The 11,569-nt window shown below is 41.6% G+C and overlaps 1 protein-coding gene across 3 annotated transcripts in view; it reads right to left on the bottom strand.

Moving 5' to 3' along the window:
- Ap1g1 (adaptor related protein complex 1 subunit gamma 1) overlaps positions 1 to 9,609 on the bottom strand; it is a 99,574-nt gene extending 89,965 nt beyond the window's left edge. Inside the window, exon 1 of one of the 3 annotated variants that reach the window (XM_008834957.1) lies at positions 9,232 to 9,609. The gene's annotated coding sequence lies outside the window, so the exon portion shown is untranslated. The remainder of the gene's footprint in view (positions 1 to 9,231) is intronic. The other 2 variants (XM_008834954.2, XM_008834955.3) reach the window with 2 other exon arrangements.
- Positions 9,610 to 11,569: the final 1,960 nt, after the last annotated feature.

Below are 11,569 nucleotides of genomic sequence, written 5' to 3'. Positions count from 1 at the left end.
ACACACACACACACACACACACACACAGAGAGAGAGAGAGAGAGAGAGAAGGGAGTCAAAAAACTAGTCAATGAATTCCAACATATTCACTGAAGGGAAAGCAATTGTCAGACTGACAGCAAGACCTTTGGTTACCTCAAGATTATGAATTATATAATAGAAATTCAAAAGAAAGAAAATGGTGGGAAGAGATTTCTTGACTGCCATTTGAAGCTTTTGCTGAGCAAAGAGTAAAGGGAAAGGATAACGTCACCTTCAGAATTAAATGTCTAATACACCTAACATTTTCAAAGATACAGTGATAAGATTTCCTGATTTCTGTTTTGCTGTTGTAATTCAGCCACACTAGAAATATTTTTAGAGCCAGGGGTGGTGGTACACGCCTTTAGTCCTAGCACAGAGGCAGGTGGATCTCTAAGATTGAGGCCAGCCTGGTCTACACAGCAAGTTCCAGGCCACATGGGGCTACAGGGAGACCCTGTCTCAAAAGGACACACACACACACACACACACACACACACACACACACAAAGAAATATTTTATTTATTATTTTTATATTATGTGTATGAGGGTATTGCCTGCATGTGTTTAAGTGCACACATGTTGTACAATGCCCACAGAGGTCAGAAGGTGGCATCAGATCTCCTGGAACTGGAACTGGAGCTATAGATGGTTGTTAGCCACTATGTGGGTGCTGGGAATTGAACTGGGTCCTCTGCAAGAACAGTCAGTGCTCTTAACCACTGAGCCATCTCTCCAGCCCCCAGAATTTTTTTTTTTTAATTTTTTAAAGCTGTGGCTGGCTGTGGTAGCATACACCTTTAATTCCAGCACTAGAGGTAGGAAGATCTCTGAGATTGAGGCTAGTCTGGTTTACATAGGGAGTTCCAGGCCAGCTGGGATGACAGGGAGACAGGGAGTCTCAAAAAAAACAAAAACAAAAACAAAAGTATTATTGGGGACTAGAGATGGTTCAGCAGTTAAAAGCACTAACTGTTTGGTTCCCCAGCACACACATGGTAGCTAACAACTTTCTGTAACTCCAGTTCCAGGGGATCCATCGCCCTCTTCTGGCTCTGTGAGTTTTCACACACGGTGCACTTACATACATGTAGGCAAAAGAAAACACTCATAAGCATAAAAGTAAATAAATACAAAAAAAAATTTAAAAATATTTAACAAACTATCCCAGTACTTTCAAAGCTAAAAAAAAAAAAAAAAAAAAAAAAAAAAAAAAAGATTAAGTTTTACAATTAATTCCAATGTAATGTTTAAAATATTGTCTATGTATCATTTTCTAAGGCAAGAGTGTCTTGATTGCAATGAGTCTTTGAAAATCATACTTTTTCTCTGTGTCTATAGCTGATAAAAGCTGTTTTGACTGGGTGTGGTAGCACACACCTTTTAATCCCAGCATAGGCAGAATCAGGTGGACCTCTGAGTGTGAGGCCAGCCTGGTCAAGACAGAGAGTTCCAGGCCACGAGGACTACACATGGTGAGACCCTTCTCAAAACAAAAGATACCTGTTTTATACTTGAAGACAAACTTCTTTGCTGGCATCAACTCTACCAGCCATAAGTAAAGGACCTGCAGCAGATTCCCATATCCAAATCAGGGCCCTGACTACTCCTGCCTCTAGAATTAAACAGTTATCATGTCAGAAAATCTGAACAATTCTATAAATAATATAGAATTGTTATGAGTGAAAATACTCATTCATAACATCTATACGCAGAGTAATCACTAAGGGCAAGGCATGCACTGTGCATAGGGAACCCTAAACTGGACAATTTTAGTTTTCTAGAAATATCAAAAAAATTAAAACAGGCTGGAGAGATAGCTCAGCAGTTAAGAGCACTGACTATTCTCGCAGAAGACCCAGGTTTGAATCCCAGCACCCACATGGTGGCTAACTGCCCATAATTCCAGTTCCACGGGATCCGACCCCCCTCTTCTGACCTGAGGGCACTGCACAACACAGGTACACTTACATACATGCAGGCAATACACTCATATACATAAAATAAAAACTAAAATATTAAAGAAGTTTAAAACAAAAAATTCAACAAGTACTAAAAAAAACTCTCCCCTCCACCTTGCCCAGGATGGGGCTATACTTCTGTAAGGAAGGGAAAGGAAGTATGGATTTTCAAGGCAGAGGAAAGAACAGCATTACAGGTATATACAGAACATTACATTAATATAACAATATGAAGTAATCAAGAAACAGTAAAAAGTTGAGGGTGTATAAATAAAGATAGTTGGAGCCAAATAGCAATAATAAAAATGAAAGCTACAGCCAGGGGTGGTGGCGCACACCTTTAATCCCAGCACTTGGAAGGCAGAGGCAAGTGGATCTTTGTGAGTTCAAGGCCAGCCTGGTCTACATATTGAGTTCCAGGACAGCTGGGGCTTCAGGAGACCCTTTCTCAAAAAGACAAAAAAAAAATAAAAAAATAAAAGCTACTTCCTCATTCTACTGTCTTAAATACCACCATGGAAAAGATGACTAAGCAAAATACAGAGAACCTGGTCCCACTGGTGGAGAAAAACACACATTTTTAAATTATCATATATAAGCCAGGCGTGGTGGCACAAGCCTGTAGTCCCAGCACTTGGGAGGCAGAGGCAGTCGGATCTCTGTGAGTTCAAGGCCAGCCTGGTCTACATAGTGAGTTCCAGGCCAGCTGGGGCTACAGGGAGACCCTGCTTCAAAAAGACCAAGAAAAAAATCATATATAGGGCCAGTGAAAGGGCTCAGCAGGTAAAGGGGCTTGCCATCAAGCCTGACAACCTTAGTTTGATCTCTGAGATCCATACGGTAGGGAAACTATCAATTTCCTCAAGCTGTCCTCTGACCACATGCTCTGCACCCACACAATAAATGTTATGTATGTTCATACTACTTCCCCACACATAAATGTCATATAGGTTGGTACTATACTACTAGAAAAGGTTCATTCTTCTTACAATGAAGTTTCCCTCACTCAATAATCATACCGAAACCTATTATTTACAAAAATTCAATTAACTCTATACAGTATGGCTGATTATTTTCAGTTAGTTTTTCCCAATCAAACCAGTATTTTCATATTTTTAAACAACATTTCCAAATACTTCAAGATAGGGAAAGGGAACCAACGCTTTCATGAAGACTTTTTTTTTTTTTTTTTTTTTTTTTGGGTCTTTTTGAGACAGGGTCTCCCTGTAGCTCCAGCTGTCCTGGAACTATGTAGACCAGGCTGGCCTTGAACTCACAGAGATCCGCCTGCCTCTGCCTCCCAAGTGCTGAGATTAAAAGCATGTGCCACCACGCCCGGCATGAAGACATTTTTTTAAGGAATGTAAGAGGCTGCAGAGATGGCACAGTGGTTTAAAACACTTGCTGTTCTTGCAGAGGAGCTGGGTTTAGTTCTCAACACCCACATACATGATAACTTACAACCACGTAACCATAGCTCCAGGGGATCCGATACCCTTTTCTGACCTTTGTGGTCACCAGGCACAAATGTGGTACACATACATACATGCAAACACTTATACACATAAAATAAAAATAAAATTTTTTGGTCTTTTTTGAGACCCAGTCTCCCAGTAGCTACCACACCCAGCTAAAAAATACTTTTTTAAAATTAAAATTTAGAGGCTGGGGAGATGGCTCAGCAGTTAAAAGCACTGGCTGCTCTTGCAGAGGACCCAGGTTCAGTTCCCAGCCCCCACATGGTGGCTAACAAACTATCTGTAACTACAGTTCCGGAGGATTTATCACCCTCTTCTGGCCTCCTCAGGCATTGCACACATGGGTGCACTCACACATGCAGGTAAATCATGCATACACATAAAATATAATTAATTAATTAATTAATTAATAAGTAAGTAAGTAAAAGTTTAAAAGTAGCTTATCTTCCTTTTCTTTAGCTTGACAATGAACAATTTCTCATGACCTGTTTCACCAACTTAGCTATAAAACACTACTGGAACTCCTCTCACAACCAGGCAGGACACATCATCTATTCTATGGCTATCCTAATCTTAACCAAAAGACTTGTAAAGAAAACAAAAAGTTATTTCACAGTTCCAAAGATCTCAAATCACTTATATTTCTTATATTTGCTACTACCCAGAATCTGTAATATTAACATCAAAATGGGATAGGCGGAAAAGCCTGGGATGCTCAGTCAAACAGGAACACAATGAGATACATCAAACAAACTAGTGCTAGTAAAGCAACTACCTATCAGGTTACACTAAGCCGGATGTGTGTAAACAAGGGCAAAAAAGTAGTGCCTCTAAGATGTCTTTAATTATTCACAAAGTACAAAGGTCACATGTATTTTCTTCACCTAAAAAAAAAAAAGTTTCTCCCTTCTTAAATTTCACTAATTTTCACTGACAATGCTTCTAACACTAATTTTATCTCTAAGTACTTAAGGAAAAAGCATTTCTTATGTTAATCACCTTACCCCAATCTTGTCCTTTTTTACTAAAGTGCTAGTAAATACTAGTTCAATAGTTGATAAGTGGGCCTTGATGTTATTTGCCCCACTTGTGACCCTCTGAACTTTCACATTTGTTCTGGTAATCAAAATTTATGCCAAATTAAGTGTTTTGCATTACTCCTGAAGCAAAGAAAAAGACACTTACATGTAGTTTCAAGGTAGAAATGACCCTTCTTTTCCCTTTTCTCTTCCCTGCCTTCAATGAAATGAAATTTTCTGCAACTAACCCAGGAAAAATTCTAATAACATTGACAAACATGATTTTTCAAAACTTGCAAACAAAGAAATATGAAGTTATAGAAACCTGTATGTTCTCTTTTCGTTGTTCTTATTTGAGGCAGGGTCTAGCTATGGAACTAACTATGGCCTGGAACTCACTATGTAGCCCAGGATGGCCTCAAAAAATGTGCAATGATCTTCCTGCCTCAGGCTGAGTGCTTCTACTTAAATATCCTACATAAAAAACTGAGTAAGGTAGAGCAAAAAAGGCCTCTAATAAATACTAGGTCTAGGGAGGCTGAAAAAAGGAAGTCCATGCATGAGTTTACTGCTACCCAGAGCTGGAGTAAGATAAGAGCTTGCCTTACCAATAAAAAAAAAAAAAAAAAGGCGTGATGACACACCAGTAGTTGGGAGGCAAAGGCAGGCAGGTGAATCTCTATGAGTTCAAGACCAGCCTGGTCTACATAGTGAATTCCAGACCAGCTGGGGCTACAAGGGAAACCCTGTCCCAAAAAGACCAAAAAAAGAAAAAAAAAAAACCCACAAAGGGGTGGGGGATGATAGGGTATGCCTTTAAACCCAGCACTCCAGAGGCAGAAGCAGACAGATCTCTGTGAGATCCAGCCTGGTCTACATAGCGAGTTCCAGGCCAGCTGGGGCTACAGGGAAACCCTGTCTTAATAAAACCAAAAAATAATAATACGAGAGTACACACACACACACACACACACACACACACACACACACACACACACACACGCATACACAAAAGGTCAGAGAGATTGCTCAGACAGTAAAAGTTTGACAAACTGAGTTCCATCTCCAGAACCCATCATCTTGGGAACCCACCATATGGTGCATCGATAATCCCAGCATACCCATGCTGAGATGGCAAGCAGAGGTGGGAGAGAGATTCTGTCTCAACAAGGTGACTCTGGGAAGTTATCCTCTGACCTCCACACACTCGTAACCATGGCTCCCAAATGCCCACATTCATGCACGTGTACATTCACAAAAAAATAAATAAAATAAATAAAAAGTTAAAATGAAGAGCCAATGGCACACGCCTTTAGTCCAGCACTCAGGAGGCAAAGGTTGGCAAATCTCTGTGAGATCAAGGTCAGCCTGGTCTACATAGCAAGTTCCAGATCAGCTGGGGCTACAGAGAGACCCTGTCTCTAAAAATAAAAATAAAAATAAAATTTAAAAGGAAGAAAAAAAGATAACATGGATCAAAAAAGGCCAAAATCAGAAAATAATTCATAAAGCAATGAAGATTAAAATCTTGAATCTAAAAGAACTAAACAAATTTCTGTTGCTTAAAGAATGGTACTGTTTTTAGATTCTATTCAACTACATCTAAATAGAAGTTATAAAGTTTTGATCAGTTATGTCCTACTGTTTACACAAATTTTTAAATCCCTATCAAATACAAATAAAGGGATTTAGCATTGCAAAATCTGTCTTGATGTGTAGATTTCAATTCAATTTGCAAATTAAAAATAATCTTTTGGAGAACTCATTCATCTGTCTAAAGAGTTTTTAATGATTCATATTTTAAAAACTACTACTTGGGTTTTTGTTTTCTTTTCTTTCTTTTTTTATTTTGGTCTTTTTGAGACAGGGTCTCCCCGTAGTCCCAGCTGGTCTGGAACTCACTATGCAAACCAGGCTGACCTTAAACTCAGAGATCCGCCTGCCTCTGCCTCTGCCTCTGCCTCCAGAATTGCTGGGATTAAATGTGTGTGCCGCCATGCCCGGCTCCGGTTTTCGTTTTCTTTGTATACCATTTATTTCTAAAACTATTGCGGTTTTGTTTTGTTTTGTGGTGGTTCTAGGATAAAACTTATGGCTTCATTTCAAGTATGCTAGACTATCACTCTACCACTAAATTATACTCCACCCCCTGGCTTTTGCAAAATATCACCAAAGCATTATTGGCAATTTCTGTATTTTACAGTTTTGTTCTAAAATTCACTTTCAAATATTTAATAATTTCTGTCAATAAAACAAATTGGATCAAAGAGCATAGTGGTGCACACCTTTAATTCCAGCACTCAGGAGTTAGAGCAGGCGGATCTCTGTGAGTTCTAGACTAGCTGGGGCTACAAGGGGGGCCCTGTCTAAAAAAAAAAAAAAAAAAAAAAAAAAAAAAAAAAAAGAACATGTAGCTTCATAAAAGAAAAGAAAATGAATAGAGCTGGGTATGGAGGCAGGCACCTGCAGTCAGTTCCAAGGAGATAGAGGCAGAACAATCCAATGTCCAGGCCAGCGAAAGCCTCAAAAGAAGACTCTCAAAAAGTCAAAAGTTGGCACAAGCCTGTAATCCCAGATGAGGTAAGAAAGACCAGGCAATTTAGCAAATTCAAGGACAGCCTAATTTAGCAAGACCATGTCTCAAAGATGGGGTTGGGGGAGGGCAAGGAGGGAAGGAAGGAGGAAAGGAAATGAATGGAAGCTTCCTAAACACAAGTTAACTTCAAGTGCAATTCTCCACAAAGTTGACAGTCACCTATGTGCTAATCAACCAATGGTACACAGAAGAGCACTTTGCTAGTAATTTGGCAAAAGAATACTTTCTTTAGGTAAACTGCAAACCATCTAGAAATGAATGACATTTAATCCCAGGTTACACTATAAAGTGAATGAGCTAAGTAACACCATTTGATAGCTCTTGTTTTAAAAGTGAATCAGAAACAGTTTAGTAATGTACAAGGAGACACGTCCTTAGTGTTTGAGTTCTCTTAAAAGCAAAAGCCAGGTGTGGTGGCACAGGCCTTTAATCCCATCACTCGGGAGACAGAGGCAGGCGGATCTCTGTGAGTTCAAGGCCACCCTGGTCTACTTAGTGAGTTCCAGGACAGCTGGGGCTACAGAGAGACCCTGTCTCAAAAAAACAAAAAAAAAAAAAAAAAAAAAAAAAAAAAAAAAAAAAGCAAAAGAAAACTGTGCACAACTTCAGAGCAATAAAAACTCACTAATATCTAACAGTAATTAATATAGTGTTGAAAGAACTCCTTAGAACAAATACCAAGAGCAGAGAATATACTGAAAAATACTAAGTCTGCTGAGACATTGTATGACCTGTAAAGAATTTATAGTTTCATTTCAATAGTTTAATAAGAATGATGCATCCAGTATATTGCTTACAAATGTGAAAAGATTTGACTTGGTTTAATTTATAAACTTTAATTCCAAGTCACTTAACTGTGATCTCAAGTAAGTTCTTGTGCAGATTTAAAAGCTTATAAAACAGTGGTGATTCAACCACACTCACCTAACTTGAAATGTAGGAAATAATCTGCGAATTATTGTGAAATTCTTTTATTCAAGCATGCTGGACTATATACACTTTTAGAACTAAAAGAGATTATCAGCACCTTGAGGATCCATACGTTTCAAATCAAAACTTCAGGGACATTACTGTCTGGTAAGTACTATGGGCAAGAGTGGAAATGAATGTTTAAAATCCAACTACCCCGAGAAAAACCAATAAATGAAGCCAGCAAAGACCATTACTACACAAACACCTGAGTTAAGATTGCTAAGAAAGCATTCGGCACTCTCCTGTTAATTAATCCCTATAGCAACCAAAAAAGTTATTCTCCTTTCAACCTACGTCAGAATTATATTCTCCGCGGACAAATTTCCGTGCTCAGACATACACAATACCCAGAAAAACACAAAATTATCACTAAGTATCCAAATTCGCAGTGTTCAGCACTGAAAGGCAATTCAGAAGATATCTAACAGCTCCTTTCCACCAAGTCATTTAGTCTGTTTTAAATACAAATTACTGTTCAAGTACACGCTGAGTGGTTCGACGGATTTCTACCACCAAGCCCTACCCGGAAAGCATATAACCAACCCGACACTTCAGAGCCAGGAGGAAGATCCGGAGAATTATTAGAAACTGGCGCCCGCAGAACCATGAGTTGGGCAGAAGGGGAGAAACAGTGCAGTCGCAGGTGAATTGATAAAAAAATGAAAGAAAAAAGGCGGAAACAATTGGACAAGAAGTTAGTTGGAAGGTTAGAGGGAGGCGAAGCCGAGGTCCGGCTCCGAGAGGTCGGCACTGCAGGGGCAGGCAGCGATGAACGCAAGCAGGTGGAAACGCAGCGAGTTCTCAGATGTGATTCGAGTACACAACACGAGAACGCGGAGACGTGGCTCCCGGAGGACACGCGGGGGTGGGGCCCGCCCCGCTAAGCCCTGAATGAGCTTTCAAAGGAGGATCGCAGCCTGAGAAAGTCAACGGGTTCCCGGAGGCCCCACCACGCCACCGCAGGGGCGGCTGCAGCGCGAAAGCTCCGGGGGTCGGCCCTCTAAAAGTCCAAGGAAGCCCTGGGGCTCCCGGCCCCTTCTGGCCCAACCTCGGTCCTCCTGTCCTCACCCCCCACCGGCTGGGACCGGACCCCTGCAACGGACAGGAAGCTTCTAGCCGTGCGCTCGTAGCCGCGGCGGGTCCCAGGGAACAATCTGCTCCCAGCGCCGCGAGTGACACTCACCGGCCCGAAACCTCGAAGGAAACCAGCAGCTTCGGGGGCGGCGGCAACAGTGGCAGCAGGAACCGAACATCCAAAATGGCGGCTCCCTCGGCCTCACCACCGCTACTGCAGGCGGAGGGATCCCGGGCAGGGAGCGAGTTTCGAAGTCACTTCACACACTCTCGGAAAGACGTCGATCCCCAGCTCCCTCTCCTCGTCCGCCCCGCGTCCCTTGACTACAACTTCTCCGGCTTCCCACCTCGGAAGACTCGCGAACTCGGACCCTGCCGAGGACTATTTGCCAAGGAGGAGGCGACTGCTCTGGGCAGAGCGACGCAAAGCTTAGCAAGGATCGGGGCTGTCACTGATGACGCTAGACGCGGCTGCCGAGTCACCGCTGCGAGGAGTCCGAACTAGAAGATCCGGCGGTCCCTCCAGAGACCGAGCACTTTGGTTCCGCTTGTGCCGGAGAGCGCTGGGCTACCAGGAAACGGTGGCACCACCTGAGGGGGCGGGACTAGGCAAAGTAGCTGGGGAAGTCTGGAAGGCCCGGCAGGTGGGAATGCAGAAAACTGGCATTTAATCCTAGAAAATCCCCAAATCGGTCCTGTTACCTTTGAGACCTTAGCTTTCTGTTCAACTTTTAGAATCATGCTCCAAGTGGTCTTGGGTTCTATGGTTTTATGGCATCTTTACCACGAATTTTACAAAAAGAGCTAGAAGATGGAGCAGAAGAATGGATTCCAAGCACAGTAGCACCCCTCGTGTGCTGGACAAGACATTTAAACTTTCCAACGCTTCAGTTACCTCATAAGTGAAAAGAAAATTTAGACAAATGATAGCTAAAATTCTTGCAGAATGGGCTTTCAGTCTATTGTTGCATAAACTAATCACCGGAGCCAAAGAAAGTCTAACCAGACAGTTCCTGGCTTGATAAATAATTACTAACATGTGACAGGAGTCTTTTCCATGTGAACTCAGAGGTCCTTGATCTCTTAGCCCATTTAAAGGAAAGGTGACCTGCCTAGAATAAAATCTTTCCGATAGATTGGCAACAAAGTCCTCCTGAATGTGAATAAAACACAGAACTGGACTGAATGCCAAAGATAAAGAACCAAGTGCAAATCTTGAGTTTGAGACTTGAATGTCATAAACAGGAAGTTGCACCTTTTTCCCTAGGCAGTCGTTTTTCATGCAAGGATTTCAAAACACTTTACAGAAGTTGAACTGGGACTATACATCTGTACAATTTTGTCCTTTAATTTCTGGGGCCATGCCAGATGGCTGCAAAGAGAACTCCAAGGGCATGATCATAGCCAATGATCATTTTTTTGACCAAATATTGGTATCACATTGTTCATAAGGTACCTTGATATGTATATAACTAACCCTCTAGGCAATCTCTTGAGTCAGAGTAAGTAATTTAGTTTTACCAAGAAAGAGACTTAAAACTCAGAGAAACTGAGGCTGGAGAGATGCACTGTTAAGAGCACTGGCTACTCTTGCAGAAGACCCAGGTTCGATTCCCAGCACCTACATGGTGGCTCACAACTGTCCTAGCTCTAGTTCCAGGGGATCCAACACCCTCTTCTGACCTCTACAGGCATTGCACAACACAGTGCACATACAGACATGGAGGCAATACATAAAATAATATGCATGTAAAATATTTATACACATAAAAATATTTTTTTTTAAATTCAGGTTGGGCATGGTGGCACAAGTCTTTAATCCCAGCACTCAGGAAGGAGGCAGAGGCAGGCAAATCTCTGTGAGTTCAAAGCCAGCCTAGTCTACATAGTGAGTTCAAGGCCAGCTGGGTGTACAGGGAAACCCTGTCTCAAAAAGACCTTACTAAAAGTCTGACTTCCTCACTGGATTTCTGCCATGAGATGCCACCTGACATTAGAAAACCCACCATACCCAAGCACACAAACTCAGAGTGGAATCAACTCAGAGCAAATGGTTTGGAAAACAAATGCTTATGAAATTCAGATCCCCCTGTCCTGCTGCTGCACATGTGTACAATGCAACCCTAGATCACATAATTAGTAAATAGCCTAAAACTAGAACACCATAATATTTGCATAATACAGAACACTCTAAGCCGTAGCTGTGCATGAAACATGCCAAATTCAGTGTCTACAAGAGAAGTTTACAAGTTGCAAAGCAGAGTTTGCCTAAGTGTGCCATTTGAAACATCATTAAAATAGCTTGAGCCCAAATTAAGTATTTTCCATAGCAGGTCTGGAACTCTCTCTGTAGACCAGACTAGACAGAGATCTGCCTGCCTCTGCCTCCAAAGTGCTGGGATTAAAGATATGTGCCACCATGCCAGGCCAAGATAACCTGTCTTTTT

Source organism: Nannospalax galili, unplaced genomic scaffold, assembly GCF_000622305.1.
Source record: "Nannospalax galili isolate Female #2095 unplaced genomic scaffold, S.galili_v1.0 scaffold56, whole genome shotgun sequence".
Classification (NCBI taxonomy): Eukaryota; Metazoa; Chordata; class Mammalia; order Rodentia; family Spalacidae; genus Nannospalax; species Nannospalax galili.
This window is presented reverse-complemented; position numbering and strand designations above follow the sequence as displayed.